At 37.3% G+C, this 18,436-nt stretch overlaps 1 protein-coding gene and 1 pseudogene across 4 annotated transcripts in view; one reads left to right on the plus strand and one right to left on the minus strand.

The window, feature by feature from the left end:
* The window catches only part of Kcnab1 (potassium voltage-gated channel subfamily A regulatory beta subunit 1), a 444,167-nt gene that overhangs the window by 194,966 nt on the left and 230,765 nt on the right, over positions 1-18,436 (plus strand). The gene's annotated exons all lie outside the window — the stretch shown is intronic.
* Positions 17,092-17,928, minus strand: LOC147825297 (cyclin-G1 pseudogene; annotated as a pseudogene).

Here is an 18,436-nt window from a genome sequence, read left to right on the forward strand (position 1 = left end):
CATGTACACTTTCTTTTTTTCCATCTAGTTAGAAATGACCACAAGCCTTCATGAGCATTCCTTTCCCTACCTATGTTTCCTTGACTCTTCATCCCATCCAGCCTGGATCTTTTGATTCACCTTCTATTTCTTAGGAAATATTATCATACACTTTCTCACCATCAGTGAAACACAACAGTAGCTCAAAGTTGTATGCTTCAGTGAAATTCAATGAAAAAATGTAAGCAAGTTCTGATTAATACTAGATGCAGTGTGTAAAGGGTATATGTCTTATTAATTTAATTCACTGAGGCATTTGCTGGATTCAGTATTAAGATAGACTGGGAAAAAAGCCAAGTGTTCAGGAGGTGCTTCCTCCCTCCCCTTTTGATTGGCTATGGTGCTGGTGTGAAAAATGGCCCCCAAAGATATCCAGGTCATAAACCCAGGCCCTGGTGACTGTTTGTGACAAAAAAGGACTTTGTAGATGTGATTAAAGGTCTTGTGATAGAAAGATCATCCAGGGTTATCCAGGTGGGTCTCAGTGTAATCACAAGCGTCTTTATAAGAGTAAAGCCAAGGAAGGCATGAATACAGAAGGTAATGTGATGACAGCAGTGAGAGATTTGCAGATGTCACACTGCTGGCTCTGAAGAGGGAGGGAGAGGCTGAGTGCCAAGGAATGCAGCTCTAGGGATGAAAAGGGCCACGAGATGGCTCTCTCCTAAGGCCGGCCTCCAAGAAAATCCAATCCTGTCTGCATCTTGACTATAGCTCAGTGAAACCGAATTGGGAAGTCTCACTTCCATAAGTGTCAGAAACTAAGTTTTACATTGTTTTAAACCACTAAGTGTATGGAAATTTGTTTCAGTAGCAGTAGGAAACAATATCCCTATCACTATTAGTGTACCACCAGGTTAAAACCTAGAAAATGGAGGGGGAAATACTGTCAGTGTTTGACCAGAGTTGGAATAAAATTCACTTTTGAGCTCTTTTCAGTTGAGGGGTAATGATTTAAGTTCAAATACCCCCTTCTCCATGTAGCCTTCCTTTCCCATCTGGTCAGAAGTGTATGTAACACTCATAAGCCACTTTTTTCTGCCAGCCATAAGTACTAGTATCTGGTACATAAGTGTCTTATGTGCCAACGGGCAGGGATCTCTTTTTCTATTTTCTGTTGAATCATTCAACCAATATTTACTGAGCAGCTGCCATTTACTAGGCAGAGTTCAGAGCACTTGGAGGTGGGAGTACATTTATAGAATATGTTAAGTCCTAAAATGTACAAAGAGAAGATAACATGCACTGTGTATCAGGCACATTAGTTAGTATTTATATTTATTCTTGTTTAAAATTCCCAATATTCCTGTGAGGTTGATGTTATTAACTCCACTTTATAAGAAAGTAAACTGAGGTTTAGGGAGGAACAGCCCACATGGCCGGACCCAGAGTCTTGCACATCAAAGACACTAAATGTCCAGTGCCTATTGTCAGATTGACATCATAAATTTAGGACACATGACAAATATATATTAGCGACTCCAGATCAGATTCAAAGAATTGATTGCCCTTCATTGTTTTGTGTCATCATTTTTTCCTGAGTCTCTGAAAAATCTAGAATCTTGTGAGCAATAATCAGGATGCTGGTACATGCTTTGTCAATAGGAAAATCGAGTCATTGAATAATTAAACATTTCCAATACCAGAGAATGAGCCAGAACTGTGCCCAGAGGGAGGTGAAGTTTCTGCAGAATTGTGTGAGTGCCTGCTTTTCTTTCCTGCTCCTATGACCAGCCAGCCCTGTGGACCGGGGAGGAGTTCACTATCGACTGCTTGGTGAGCAGAGTGGACCACAGAGCAGGGCACACAAATGGTCTCTGGCTTCGCCTCCACTTGACCACGTCCCATTGGCTAAATCCTGGAGGTTCTCTGGGATCCCACCTGTCCACCATCTCCACAACAGGGGGCTCTTCACTCCCTGAGGCTCCTGAAATTCCTTGCCACCCAAAGCTTTATAGATTCAAGCACTGCTTCTCATTCAGAGAACCTGTGCCCAGAATATTATCAAATATCCACTTATATCCTTACTGGTGGGAAAGAGTGGAATTCATCTTCTCATTATCACTAACAGAAGCTTTTACTGGATTTTTTTTTTTTTTTTTTGATACCAGGGATTGAACTCGGGTCCTTGAACTTGCACAGCAGGTGGCGAAACCACTGAGCTAAATCCCCAGTTCCTACTTGATTTTTATTTCAACCACAATTAGTATGCATTTATGCTTCAACTGTAGCTTAAATGGACCCAATGTAAGGAAAGAGGTTCCCTGTCACTTCTTCATGTGGAATAAAATCATTTTACAGATTTCTTTTTATGTCTTTGTTACCTTATTTTCTAAAGTTAACGGTTTACCTTGTTACACAGAAAATTTTCAACGGTGAATTAAGTTTTCTTACTTTTAAAAATAAATGAATATGAATTGTAGGGTCTTAATATTTAGAACATATGCAAAGTTAAATGATGGGAAAACAATAGTAGACACCCTGAAAAAGGTTTTATTATAGAAGAACAAAGATATTTTAAGCTACAGAATGAATAAAATATACATCTCACACACATATGTACACACAGACACATACACAAATACACATATATGTATATACGAATATGTACATCTCAGCACTGTTAAAAATTATATAACCCAAATAAAAATAACTTACATAGCATTCACATCCCTTTATGGTTCTTTCATATTTATTATCTCATTTTTATTCTACAAGAATCCTGATCAGTAAGTGGAACCAGTCTTATTTCCCCCAATTTATAGATGATGAAACCAAGGCACAGGGAAGCCAAGTAGCTGTGAAAAGCCAGCATCACTCAGCCAAGAAGTGGTAAAGTAAAGCTAGCTCCTTTGCTGGGCTGGAAGCCCAGATCCTGTTCTGGACACTTCTGCAGAAAACTAACAAAATGGAGACTGTTAAATACACACACACACACACACACACACACACACACACCCACCTCATATTGGCTAAGACCTGGGCTAAGGTAAGAGCTCAATTCAAATCTTGCCTCCACATTTACTTGCTTTGTAATTTTGGACAATTTCCATAACACATCAAAGCCTCAATATGATTTCATCCATAAAATGGAAATGATTAAATGGTATTATCCAGGGACCAGGAAATAGATGACACATTCAAAGTAACTGAGAGGGTGTAGTAAGGGACTAATGACAAGAATGTAGAGAAATTTAAGGGCATTCAACACAGGATGGTGAGCATCCTGGAATAGCAAAGCAGCTCCCATATCTACAAGGATGGGAGGGAGCTGATACTGGCAGCTGAGAAGAGTGTGGTGGCCAGAGAGAGCCTCTGCGAGGAGGTAGGCTGACAGAGAGCTGTCCACCCAGGGCCCCAAAGGACTGACCTAGAAGAATAAATATTACCCAGACATCATTCTTACCCTATTCTGGGAAACTGACAGAAGCCCGAAAGCATGGGAACCCTGAAGATGAGGGCCATAGAGGTGAGTGCCAAGGGCACAGAGCAGGGTGAAGAAGAGGGATAGCAGATCTGCATGAGGCAGCGCTGGAGGACTGCATGACAGGGCGTGGTCTTGATAGTTACATGAGATAAGATGGGGAAATGGTGAGCACAGGGCCCAGAGCATAGCTTGGTTCAAAACATGTTGTTGTTGAAATGATTATTTTTTACTATTATTCCCATTAACATTAGATGTTTTCATCTTCAGAGATATTTCTAGAATTTTGACTGAATCTTTGATCTGTAACCTAGAATAATTCTGTTCAGAGGTGGGATAGGTGTGTCAGATATTAGAAGTATAATTCTAGACATCTACAGGATTAATTCATAGGATAAAGCAGGCACATTTACATGTACATTTTAACATTGTATCTGGTAACAGTGTAATTAAGATTGTGTCAGGATTTCCATTGTGTTTTGCTATTTTCAAGCATTTATAACTTGGTTATAAAATTTTGTACTGGTGGAAAATTGGCTTACTGTGTCTCAGCCCTTAGATAAAAAAATTTTACAGAGAAAACAGCTTTTTTTTTTTGCTTAAATTCTTTCCTTGGTACATTTTAGGTATACAATACGTTTATATTTATCACTGGGTGCTTGTACCTGTACGTGATGCATCTCGGTTCTTATTTTTTCCCCATTCCATGTCCTCCCTTCACCCCCTTCACCCTTCCCTATTTACAAATACTTTGTTTCTATTTTTTCCTTTTCTCATAATTTTTCCTTTCCTTTCTTTCCTTTCCCCTTCCCCTCCCACTTCCCCTTCCCCTTTGGATCTTTTCTTCCTATTTCAAATTATCGATTATTCATTTTAATTATTTTAATCCTTATTTACACTATCAGTTTCTCACACCAGAGAAACTATTCAGTATTTACACATGTGTGTCCTATTTATTTCACTTATGCATCCATTTAGCTATAAATGTCTCTAGTTTCTTGTTCTTTATGGCTGAGTAGTACTCCATCTTATAAAATAAAACCCCACATCTACTTTATCCAGTTTCCAGTTGATGGGCACTTGGGCTGTTTCCAAGCTTTAGCTATTACAAACTGTGCCGCTATAAACATGGGTGCACATATATCGCTGTGGTATGATTCTTTTAATTCTTTTGGGAAGATACCCACCAGGGAATAGCTGGGTCAAATGGGTGTCCTAGTTCTTTGAGGTATCTCCATACTGATTTCCACAATGGTTGCACCAGCCTGCACTCCCACAAACAATGGAGAAGGGTTCCTTTCTCCCCGCACCCCCACCAGTATTTGTTATTGGTTGATTTCTTGATAGCAGCCATTCTTTCTGGGGTGAGGTGGAATCTCAGTGTTGTTTTCATTTGCATCTCTCGAATGACCAGTGATGTTCATTTTTTCATATATTTATTTGCTGCTTTCATTTTTTTGTCTGAGAAATGTCTGTTCATTTCAGTTGCCCATTTTTAAATTGGGTCTTTAAATTTGGGGGGTCTGATTTTTTTGTTCTTTATATATTCTAGATAGTAGCCCTTTGTCTGAGGTACAGCTGTTAAAAATTTTTTCCCACATAGTAGGCTGTCTCTTAGCTCTGTTGGTGGTTTCTCTTGCAATGCAGAAGTTTTTTAATGAGATGAGATCCCAGTTGTTGATTCTTTATGCTAGTTCAGTTGCTACTGAGGTTTTGTTCATAAAGTCTTTTCCTATCCCAATGTCTTCAAGAGTTCTACCTAACTTATCTTCCAGCAAGTTTAGTGTTTCTGTCTTAATATTTAGATCTTTCATCCACTTCGATCTTAGTTTAGTGCATCGTGATAGGTATGGGTCTAGTTTTAATCTTTGGCAGGTTGAAATCCAGTTTTTCCAACTCCATTTATTAAATAGGCTGTTTTTCCTCCAATGAGGGTGGTTGGCTCCTTTGTCAAAGATGAGGTGGCTGTAGTTGTTTCTGCGTCTTCTAATCTATTCCACTGATCCTCGGGTCTGTTTCTTTGCCAGTACCATGGTGGAAAAACAGCCTTTTAATTGTCTTTTATTTGAGTAATAGAATTATATGTGTGCAGTGTGAGTGTAGATGGTGTGTGTGTGTGTGTGTGTGTGTGTATCTATCCACTAATGTTTGTGGTAATAGCTTTCTCTTGTCTTCCTTCTTCCCTATCTCAACACCATTAACCTTGCTATTTTAAAGGAAATGACTCAAAAAGATGACTCACCTACTGTCCCACCTGAGAGGGAGAGCAGGAAAAGAAAAACAAAAGAAAAGAATGACTACAGTCCAGATGACTTACAAAAACCTTGCAAATAATGTTTTATTACCTGCTAGCTCACATATTTTTCATAAAACCAGTTCCCATTGGAGCTGAAACACAGAACCATTATTCTGTACCCACATGTCTTCTTGTATTACTGGGAAGGAGGACAATGATAAACTTAGTAAATAACATTGCAGCACAAACAAAAGACATCCAGAATCTCATGAAAGTGATATGTTAATTTCCCTCCAATGGCACAACTAAAATTTTAGACAGGAAGTTAAATATTTAAATACCTAGGATATAGGTATCTTTGCTTATTTAAAAAGCTCATCTGCATCTCCAGAATGAAAAGGCCACTGGGAAAGCAGCTGCAGAGAGTAAAAAACAACACAGGAAGGAAGCAAAGGAGACAGAGTGTGCTGGCTATATTTCTTTCTTTCTGAAAAACTTTAGTCAAGTGAGAGATGGTAAGGCTAAGAAGGAGAGAGGACAGAAGCTATATATCATGCTACTCTGTAACACTTGAAAATATTTAGTTTTCATTTTATATTGTGTGTACTTTTAGAATCTTAGTTCTTAGAAATGAAAGTCTCTGAGAAGGTATTAGTCTAAATATCACAAACTCAGATGCCTACAGGGCCCAGGGAGGTAAAATGAGTAGTGCCTTGTGTGGGCCTCCTTGAGGCAGCTACCACATGCCTATTCTCGAGGAATCAGCTGGTCCCCAGCTTCACAGAAACTGTTGTTTTATTGAAATATGGACCCCAGGCTGTCAGAGCTTCCAATTATTGAAGAAAAGCTGGGAATTCTCTAGATTGTCAACTTCATGAGGATTTTTATCTGTTTATAAGTGTGACCCCTGCCTAAAGGAGTTGTAACACACAGCAAACACTCAAAAATATCTGTTGAATGAATGATGTAGACAAGAAAGTATGCAAGCAAGCAAGCAAGCAAGCTGCATTTTTTAGGTGAATGCTCTTGGGTCTTAATGTTGACAAGTTGATTTTTGTTTTGTCATGGTTTAACTAAACGTGGCAGGGGAACAAGTTCTGTGTAGACCACAGAAAATCTGTCTCAGGGCTAGGTGTGCTTCATTAGGGATACTACTGTGCCACCTGCCATCTAATCTGAGTTTCATACTCTGCAGGCAAGGAAACCAAGCCCCCAAGACATTAATGACTTGTTCATAGATACTTAATGGCAGTTCCAATAAACAGTTAAATAATCTTCGACTTCTAATTCTCCATTTGCAGCTTTTTCCTTCTTCACTGGACTTTGTTGCTTCAAAAACAAATACAACAACAATGACAATAACAAAATATCAATAGATAATGTTCCTTTATAAGAGGTCAAAGGAGAACAAAGAGCTTTGATAGTACTTAAAAGGGAAATTGCAATGAGGCATTGGAGCAGTCTATAATGATATAGGAAGAGCCCTCTACAGAGAGTCTTATCAACCAGCCTGTCTCATACTTTGTCAGAACAAATAGTCTACAGAAGAACCCCTAAATCTCAGCAGCTTTGAGCATAAGGATTACTTCTCAATTATGGTACATTTCCACTCTTCATTGTTCTTACTCTAGAACCCAAGGTGACAGAGCAGCCACCTCTGGGAACATTGTCCTTTACTGTGGCAGACTGATAGAGTATGGCAAATGACACACTGGTCCTTCAAGCTTTTGCAAAGAGGTGATATGTCACCTCTGCTCACATATCATTAGACCTTTTTAGTCACACGCCACACATCACTTTAAAAGGGCAGGAAAGCACAATCGTATCACATACTTAGAACGCAGGAGCCAGACACACTGGAGTATGTTCCTGTTGATTACCACACACAACTTTGCTTGGCTCTTTCCTCAATGCATTCTTAGTTTTAGACTGATGTCTTGAAAAGCACTGATTTATGTGTACATGTTTTTTCTTAGACATAGGCCAGTGAAAGGAAAATCACATGCCCTTTTCATCCATATCACCATTGAATATTCTCTCTTTCACCCTGTCTTTTTTCAAATTGTTCCCAGTAACCTGGTAATCAGGGGCTTAGTTAGATGGAAAGAAATAAAAAGTTTAGAAATGTGGCTTCATTGCTAGTACCTTGTTAATATTTTAGATTTCTGAATAAATAAGGATTCTATCTGCTTTGATAAAGTCCAGTTTTAATGCTGACCCTGAAAGCCCTAATGTCATAAGCATCCTTGTGTACTTGACAAAAGTGTGCTCACTTTGAGTGGGAGCAAGCATGGGTATTCCTTGGAAAATGAAAAGTGCTTTCTACCATTTTCCCTTTCTGTGCTCTCTGAGGAGTCTCCAGGTAACCAGACAGTGTTGTGCACAAGGAAGGCAGGCAACCCTCTGTAAAACACAAGTTTAGCTGCTGGGTCCCAGCTATGCTGATGTACAAAACTTTAGTTTAATAACTGAAGGTAAATAAAGCTTAATCAAGGTGACTCTCCCTGATTTAAACTGTCTACTCCCTGAGGGCAGCAATTTCTTCTTCAAACAAAAAACAGAAGTCTTATATATTTCTATATTCTCAGAATGTAGCATCATCTTATACACAGAAGATTTACTAAGGGATGAGTCAATGAAAGAATCATACAAGCAATTGATATGTGTTTAAGTGAATTGAAAGAAGTCAGGAAGTGTTTTTTCCCCCAGACATGTCCGATCTGATGACACTTTCCTTAAAATAGAAAAGATTGTACAAGCCCATAGAGGATTCTTGGTATTCTCACTGGTGTACGATCCATTTTCTTTAGCCACTTGTATTCATCTGTTTTCTGTTGCTATAACAACATACCTGAATATGGATATTTATATAAAGAAAAGAAGCATATTTCATACAGTTTTGGGGGCTGAAAGTCCAAGATCCAAGACCCCCATCTGTTCTGCCTTTGGTGAGGGCCCCCAAAGTCCAAGCCTGTGGAATGGCCTCATTAATATCTAGAATATATAAAAAACTAAAAAATATTAGACTCCAAAAGCCAAGTGAACCAATCAAAACATGGGCAAATGAACTGAAAAGACACTACTCAAAACAAGGAGTATAAATGGCCGATACATATATTAATAATGTTCAACATCTTTAGCCATTAGGGAAATCCAAATCAAACCAAGAGATTCTATCTTACCCCAGCCAGAATAGCTATTATTAAGAATAGAAAAAAAAAAAAGCTGGTGAGGATAGGAGAGAAAAGGAATTCTCTTACATTATTTGTGGGAATGTAAACTCATATAACCACTATGGAAATAAATATGGCAATTTCTCAAAAAACTAAAAACAGAAATACCACTTGACCCAGTTATACCTATCCCAAAAGTTCCTATACTTAGTCCCAAAAGAATTAAAAACAACTATTGTGGTGCAGGCACTCCCATGGTTATAGGTGTGTTTTTTATGGTCACTGAATTTTTCTTCTCAAGCATGGCTGATGTTTGGCAGTGTGCAAGCAGTTGACATCCAGAACAAGTATCAGGGCTTATTTATAAGCTGGATTTTCCCCTTGAATTTCATTTTAAATTTTAGGTAGTTAAAATGGCATTTTGAAGAATCTAGGAAGACTGGCTCCAGAAAGTCAAGATTATCGAATGTCCTAGAATTCAAAATAGTAGAGATGGATCTTACATGAGCATTATGTTTCGAAGTCAATGCGCAAGAAGAAAACCAGGTGTAGTCTACATTACCCTTGTAAATTCTTTAGGAAGGTTCCACACTGGAGGCCAGTGTAGCCCTGTGATTTCTTCGTTGAATGCCAGGTGAAGTAATCAGTTGTGTTGTGAGCCATGACAAGGCTGTAACTCTAGGATCCCTGAAAGCCAGTGAGACACTTGCACAGTAATAGTCACAAGGGACCAGGTTGACTAAGGAAACAGCAGACTCTCCAGGCTAATGCCCATACCTCCAGGCTCATGGCCATACCAGGCTCATGCCCATTCCTTAGATGAAGGAAACCAAGATCAGAATTTCTTTTGTGTTCTGAAGTTATTTGTTGAATATGACTATGTTAAATGAACATTTGATGTGAATGAACTCAAAATCTGTGCAGTTGTCACATGGTATCTGTGAGAGTTGGTTCCAGACCCCCTCACAGATCCAAAATCTGTGATACTCAAGTCTGATATATAAAATGGAAATAGTATTTTTATATAACTTGGGGGTGTCCTCTTGTATACTTTCATGGCCAGCCTTTTGACTTGCATGGACAACATTGAGTTTACAGGAAATTGTCTTGGGCCATATATAAAATATATAATATAATGTATATAAGTAACAAAATTCCCTTTTAGATACTTTTATTATAAAAAAGGGCAAGCAGCCCATGGACTGCAGGTTGGACACACCTGCAGATCATCTCTTAAATACTTTAAATACCAACTACAATGTAAATGATACACACAAGGCTGTTATTCCATGTTGTTTGGACAATGATGAAAGAATAAAGTCTGTACACATTCAGTAGAAATGCAGTTTTGGGGAGAATATTTTCTATCCAGAATTAGTTGAGTTTGTGATCATGAAACCGCTGATATAGAGAGCCAGCAGACACAGTAAGATAGGCCAGCGTAAAATGTGGGCCTCAGAATGATTTTTAAATGCATCATGAAAGCATTCTAATTCTTGTTTCTTCACTGGCCTCTGTAGAACACATCAATATTTAATAGAATAACTGGTTTCCAGGAGATTTCCCATAGAAATGTGCTACTAAGGGACAGAGAAATTACCAACTGTCCCAACTAATTCTGAGGTGTCTCTCCCATAATGAGCCCATATCTTTTTTTTTTTTTTGGATAATTTTCTTTATTAGCACGTGTTTGCAGTACAAAATGTTTACATTTCTTGTATAGAATTGATACATGTACCTAACACATCTTAATTCCTTTTTTCATTCCCTTTCCCTTCCTTCCCTCCATTTCTCTTGATGCCCTTCCCCTTTGATAAACTTATCTCCCTTACTTCCTATTATCTATATTTTATTTTGTTCTTTATTTATACTTTGGGGTTCTCATACCATGAGATATTTAAGCTTCGGTGTCTGATTTATTTCACTTAACATTATGGTCTCAAGATGCATCCATGTGTCTACTTTTCTTTCTTTATGGCAGAGTAGTACTACATTGTGTGTAAATACCACATTTCTTTATCCATTCATCTGTTGATGGACATATGGGCCACTTCAAATATTTAGTTCTTATGAACTGTGCTGCTGTAAACATCAGTGTGCACGTATCACTGTTTAACTCATGTCAAGCCTCCAGGTTTTAAATTCCATGTGCCTGAGGAGACTTTGCCCTATAGAAAAAGCTATTTAAATTATGAGATATAGGTTCCAAGAAACAGCTCATATTTTAAATAATTTTTCCGATAGATGAATCAGCACCAATTGGCGGCCCACTCCCACAGGCCTCTGCTCGGGTTCCTAATTGGCAGTCACTTGCCTAAGTAGTTGTGGACTTACACTCATTATATGAGTCTTGATTTTTTAATGATTTGGGCCTCATTTATGTAGCAAATGATCCCCCCCACCAACATACACACACACACACACACACACACACACACTGGTGTGTGACATGACTACAAGTGACTGGATGCCAGGGTGCCAGGAAGACCCTTTGGATAAAATGGTAGATAGTAATGTCAATTTGGACTGGGTTGCAAGTGTCCTTCAAAGCAGCATAAATCAGAAATATTTATGTTTCATTGGTATTTGGGGAAGGAAACAACACTGCCATCCATTCAACTTTTCTAATCAATGTATTTATTTACCTCATTACAATAGAATTTCAAGCTATTTAAAACCATAAAAACGTGTAACTCAACCAGTCACACACTTGATTCATCTTCAGTCTGCCCCTACTTTGACCCCCATTTCCTGTGGATCTTTCAGTCATGAAAAATAGAGTTAGAGAAATATTTTTTAAACAGTTCCCTTGATCTGTGTAAGATCTGTGTCATTCTGAAGAAAGAATTTGAGGTTTTTCTTTTGTCTGGTTGGAGGTCGAGTTGCCATGGTAATGGCGTATTGTGCAATATTGGGAGAAGAGCATTAGGAATGTTGCACGTGGCAACTCCATATTGTTCTCCTGTCATAAACAGCCTGGGTTGAATCTGAATTTTCTTGGCCCAAACAGCCTTTCCAAGCTTTCATAATAACAAGAATTTGCATTTCCAGGCCCAGCCCAGGGCTGCCTTTTTTTCACCTCATGCCGTTTTTAGAACACCAAAAAGAGAACCATTCTGGAAATGTCTTTGTATCAGGTATTACAGAGAAAGAAAGTTCTCATGATTTTTACAGTGTTTTAAATGTGTAGAGTACTGTTTTTAATTCCTTCACTTGTGCATTGCTACTACTTCTTAAAGACAATGAATATCAGTTACAGAGAATGATTAAGAAAAATTTATTTTGCATTTTTTAAACATTTCTTCTCATGTCCTGGTGACAACATATATGTTTTATGAAAATGTATGAAGAATTGAGTGTGATTCTTGAAATATGAGTCAAAATTAATTTTTAAATAGAAGCTATAACTGAGATGTTGCTACATCAGCATATTTTGAGCTGAATGGATACTTTGTTTTTTTTTTTCCGGTATCAGGGATCAAACTCAGGACCTTGTGTTTGCAAGGCAGGTGAGGCGCCACTGAGCTAAATCCCTGGCCCAACATGTATTTTAATTTAACTATTTCAAGTTCACCCTGTCCTTAGCAACAGCTTACCTCTCTCAAGCCTTTTGTAGGTCAAGTTGTGTTTTTCAAATGAGTCTTTATTGCGATGCACTTTAATTAAGAAGCATAACAGGTAAGTACAAAGTGATTTATTAAGACTTTGCTCTATAATTTCCATCTATCTCTAGGAAAATGTTGCCGGTGTGTTTTCCATGAATTATTGACATTTTTGTGATTATAGTGAACAGATTTTTCAGAGGATGCCTTGTTTATTCATGCACTTAGTCCCCAAATAGATACTGCTGAGCACCTACTATGTGCTGAGGATCTAGCTGGATGCCATTCACCTGGTGGATGGAGTTCTCAAGTTCAGAACTAGTACTGAGTGGGAGCACCAGCACTCTGAGTCCACCCCTATTTCTGGGGCTTTGCTAGGTGACTCCCTAAAGCCTAAATGACATGTTCATTGTACAGTGGCTCTCCATCATGATATCACTCATTCATTCACTTGGCATTTATTGGGCAATGCTGTCTACCAGTCTCAGGGATGTAAAGACTAGAGTAATTTCCCTAAGAGGCCCAGTACAGATGATTTTGGAATCCAGAACATGAGCCCAGAGGACTGTCCTTTCTTATTGAAGCACTACCGTCATGCTTAGGTGTTCTTCAAACTCTTCCCTGTCTTTAGTTCTCCCCTCCCTTTCCTCCTCCAAGCAAGGGACTATGAGGATGGAATCTTAAAATCATGGATCTGAGCTTCATTTACCTGAGAGTGGTCAATAGCACAAAAGATAACAATTTTCATTTATGGCAGGTTTGTTATGTACCAGATATAGTGTGAACCGCTTTACATATGTTGTCTTATTTAAGCCTCACAAAAACCATATGAAACAGATACTGCTTTTATTTCTGACTTGCAAATGAGGAAACCAAGGTTCAGAATAACTGTTCCAAGATCTCTTAGGCAGAGGTGGAATAGCTAAGATCAGTTTTTCTGACTTTAGTGTAGGTTCTTAACATTTTCAATACAGTCAAAATTACTTTATCACAAGTTCTGGGCCTAGTTGTAGTGTCTTTTCTCTTTTTGTAAACTGTGATACCTATGCCACTATTTTTAATGTTATGCCTTGTTGAGAAACATATGTCTCTTACAAGTTTCTTTCAAAGCAAATGTGATTCATAGACCTAGGAAGAAGTGAATACTGTTGTTTGATGTACTTCAGAAAGATTTAGAAATTAAATCCTCTTATTTTTGTTTGAATACTTTCCCATATTCTCATAAAGTGAATTTTATGTATTAACAAACATAAATTTTATTTTTAAGTAGCAATGCATCTACATTAAAAAATAAAAGTTTTCAGCAAAATATGCACAACTGAGATAGATATTGCCAAATTAAAATGATAATACTAAATTCCAAAGTTAGTAAATACTAAACAGAGCATAAATTTATCAATATTCAGCCTAATTAAGTTTTTTCTAATTGCACAAAATAAAAGTCTCCTCACACTGTGTCAAGCAATACTGTACGGGTACCATCAGGTAAAGGGCCATGAATAATACAGGCCTCAGAGGAAACCATGGAACTGCCAGTTCTCCCTAAAGGGCTACCAGGCAGCCCCAGAAACCTTAAAACCAGGATTCGGTGCTTTATCCCTTAAGGGTTTCTCCAGTCACATTCAGTTTCTCTCTGGGGTCTGCTCCCTTCTGCATCTCTGACTTGCTTATTCATTTCTTCTCTCTTATGTCTTTACCTATAACGTTGGGTCTGCTTATTTATAACTCATCACTCCCTTTTCTATGGCATTTCTATGCATCTTTTCAGTTCCAATCTATTAACAACCTCATTTCTTCATTATATCCTAGCTAAAGTTTCTATGAGACAATATCAGATAGATCTAGCTTATGAACATTATCTGTCTATGCAGAGTTTCTGACTATAGATCATGGAACACTGATGATTTTATAAACATCTCAGGCCTTGTGGAGGTGCCCACTCTGCACAAGAGTGATAACGATGAAGAATGAGATTCTCCTGATGAAAAACATGATTTCCTTCATACTTCAACAAAAGTCAAGAGTGGGATATTTTCCATGAGGAGCAAGAGTTATGGTTGGCACCATGACAGACGTGTCTAATTCAGTCAGAACACTTATTTTTCTGTGAAAAATTTCAAAGATGTCCCAGAACACTGGTGTGGACAGTTGTGCCCATTTGGCATTCTAATTGTTAAACTTCAAGATAGATTATGATTTTGTTTTTGTTTTTGTTTTTTGCTAGTTGTTTCACCAGTTGCCAAAAGTGGAATTTTCTACTTTTTCAATTGTTGTTTAATGCCTTTTGAAGTTCTATTATTAGGACCTGTGTATTTATGAATGTTCTGTCATCTTCTTCTTCTTTTTTTTTGCATTTCAGTAATTTTATTGAAAGGTATATTTATTAGTACCAAACATAATGGTAGTTTGTTCAGTTACATCTACGAACTCAAAATTAATATTGATTTTTCAAAATATTAAAATATATCAGCCTTATGGTAAAACTGAAGTTATCCACAAAACATGGTTTTCAAAAAGTTAAAGGTAGACTATACTGAGGTTCTTTGGTTTATTTCTCAAAGCTTATTTATCCATAATATGATGTCAAAATTGGTTACATCCATTCTAGATAGACTCAGGCCCCAGGCTACACTAACTGTTTACAACATTAACAATATATGTACATCTCCTTACATTGATTGGCTCACATGGAGAATTCCAAACACTACCTCAGCAATCTCATAATTGTGGCGGTGCCTCCTTATTTTTCTTAGGACACATGGAAATTTTTGAAAGTATGTTCTATTCCTTAATTTTAAAAAAAACTGGAAGCAACAGCAGTTTTATAGAAATAGTCCATAGTAAAACCTGAAGTGCTTTATCTAGCCAGAACTTAGGATAAAGCAAATTTTCATAGTGATAATTGATTTTGACATATTATGTAATACAATAGAACATATTTTTAATGGAACTAGATAGACTGATGAAGTAGATTCTGTATAAAAATTTTTATCATCGATTCAACTGTCACCTGTTTTTTAGAAGAAGCATTAAAGATAGCTCAGTGACTATGTCAAATTTAGTAGATCTGTATTTTGGCTTAATACAAAATGTTTTTAAATTTAAATGTAATTCCCACATAGCAATAACATTCTCATCTCTGAACTATTACTTGCATTATGGGTTCCAAGAAATCATTACATTATCTAGAATATAACCTTTATTATGCCTTTAAAAAGTGCATGTGTGAAATGTTGGTTTTGATGTAAAGCTCATAATTTAAAATTTAATACAAATTAAGTAGGTTACCATTTTCAATATCACCTAAATATAATATATTTGATCCAATATAGAAAGTTAAATTAATGTTAGAAATGAAGATCAAAGTTCACCTTTTCAGGCTTGTATTAAGTGTTTCACATTTATATCTTTAGGTTTACAGATGAATTCAAATCTAAACAATCCTACTGTAGCATTATGTTAATTAGGGAGTTTCCAAAAGATGGAGAACATAACATTAATCTAGTTGTGATGTTTTGTGGGTTAATAACTTAAATCCATTATAACATTATGGAAGCTATAGTTCAGGGTTGTGGAGAAAAGCTTCAAAGAAAATTTTTTGTTGCTGCAATAATTCTATTTAGGTAAAAAACAAAACCCTCAAACTTATCAAAAGTTTATCTAAATACTACCAGCTGTTAAAAGTAAATTTTTCATGCCTGTTTCATAATCATATGTACATGTGTTAAATATTAACATTTAGTTTTGAGTAGGAAAAGAAATCATTACTGTAAGTTAATAAATTTAGATGGCAAGAACATATACAATATATGCAGTGACTGAATTTACATTTTTTATGAATATAAATACTTTCTATCATTCCAATTGCAATAGCAGTATGGTGGAATATACTGGCAATTTTCAGAAACCCAAAAGAGAACATCTGCTTTGTATTACTTTTTTTTTTAGGTATAACATTCAAGTTCATAATGATTCTGCTTAAAAGCTAACAGTCTCAAATTAGTTCATATATGGATCAAACTTTTGGTCCTATTATAACTTTAAATGAGCTTTTTTAAAATGAGCTAGAGCTTAGGCTACATTTAGCAAAATGTGCAATTGAAAAAACCATTACTTCAGCACTACCTTAAAAATTCAGATTATTAAAGAGGATGTTGTTTTCTAAGCTGTTAATTTAGTGAAATGGTTAACATATGTATCAGAGATTGGAAACTTCTAAGGGTGTTTTTAAAAAAATTTTTTGGAGACAGGGTCTCCCTATATAATTTAGGCTGAACTTGAACTCACTATGTAGCCCAGGCTGGCCTCAAACTCATGGTGATCCTCCTGCCTCAGCCTCCCAAGTGCTAGGATTACAGGCATAGGCCACTGTGCCTGGCCCTTAGGGTATTGTACCTATAGCAAATGCCTTCAAATGTTAGCTGACTAGATTGGTGATACCAGTTTTTCCCTTTTGCTATTCCAAGTCCAGTTGCTTTATTTTGAAGATTATATTTCAATACTTCAATTGTAGAAGAAAATTATACAATTTTCTCTATATAGAGAATAACAACCAAATTTATCAATTAAGAAACCGTTTCAGGGATTGTTAGGTGAGTTATTCTATAGTAACTATGCTTCAGTTGCCATGCAGTACAGCCAGAAACAACTCACTTCAACTTCTGAGCATTCAATTTGGAACACTTGTTTGATGAATATTCAGTTAAACAGTTGGATACAAGCTCTTGCCAGAAGGTCAGAACTCTGCCATTTATCTTTGAATGTTTCTGAAGACATTCTACTCCTTCTGTTAACTCTACACACTTCTGTGCTTGGATCTCCAATGCAGTGATAGATAAGGCCAACACAGAAGGCTTTGCTTTAGAAAATATGATCCTGCAGCGACATGCCTTAAGCTAAGCTTCTAGTCTTTCAAAATTTAGGCTATTTTTCCTTTCAAATGGCAAGCTCTCTTGAATGAGTGAATAATAGAGCTGTAGAAATTGAAAGGCAGTGAGTGGTAGCTTTGACTTTCCAATACACCTTCTCCAATACAGTCTTTAATATTATGTAAGTCTATTTGCATCAAATCTGAAACCATGAACCATTACTGACTTATTCAGATCAAGTCAGTTGCCAATGGGACATTTCTTTCCTCTTCTATTGATTTCACAGCCAAATAAAAGCAGCTCAGTCCAACACACCCAAGGTGCTTGGGCTATACCTTCATTTTAGACAGGAATCTGTCCAGTAAATTTACAACTAGAGAAAATGTCTCGGTATCAAACCCAAAGAACTGAGTTAGACTAAGAAGATCTTTCACTTCGAAGTCCCTCAGTCCTGCAGTCATTCTAAGGCAGATTCAATTAGTCTCAAGCCGCAGACCTTTGACTGACATCTGGCCTCCTGTTCCAACAGGGTATTCAGCTGGTGTAGCAGTTTCTGGGAGTCCGTTGTTGTCAGTACTTCTGTCATCTTGGTAGGCTCCTTGGCATGATCATCCTCCCTGGGGCTGCTCTCACCTCACCCCAGGATATGGATAGAGAAGCCAGGGAGGCCAGAGGCTGGGGAGGGGGAACTGTCCTGGGTGGAGGTCTCTACAGCTGCTGAGACTACACCAACCCCTCCGGTGTTATCTGGATTAATTATTAACCCTTGATCTATCTCTTTATTTGTGGTTAAAACTCTTTCTTAAATCTACTTTATCTGATGTCAATATAGTCACTCCAGCCTCCTTACTGTCAACATGGCAAAACTTTTTCCATCCATTTACTTTCAAACTATATATAAAAGACTCATTTCATTTTGTCTGTTTATTTTTGCAGTGCTAAGGATCAAACTCAGGGGCCTCTTGCACACTTAGGCAAGTGCTCTACCACTGAGCTACATTCCCAGCCCCAAAACGTGTCTTTTGCAGACAAACTATTATTTGGACCTTGATATTTACTTATTCTAACAATACTTGTCTTCTAGTTGGAGTGTT

The sequence above is a fragment of the Heterocephalus glaber genome, unplaced genomic scaffold (assembly GCF_053883595.1).
Source record: "Heterocephalus glaber isolate CG9 unplaced genomic scaffold, H.glaber_assembly_v1.0 deba00001504, whole genome shotgun sequence".
Taxonomy (NCBI): Eukaryota; Metazoa; Chordata; class Mammalia; order Rodentia; family Bathyergidae; genus Heterocephalus; species Heterocephalus glaber.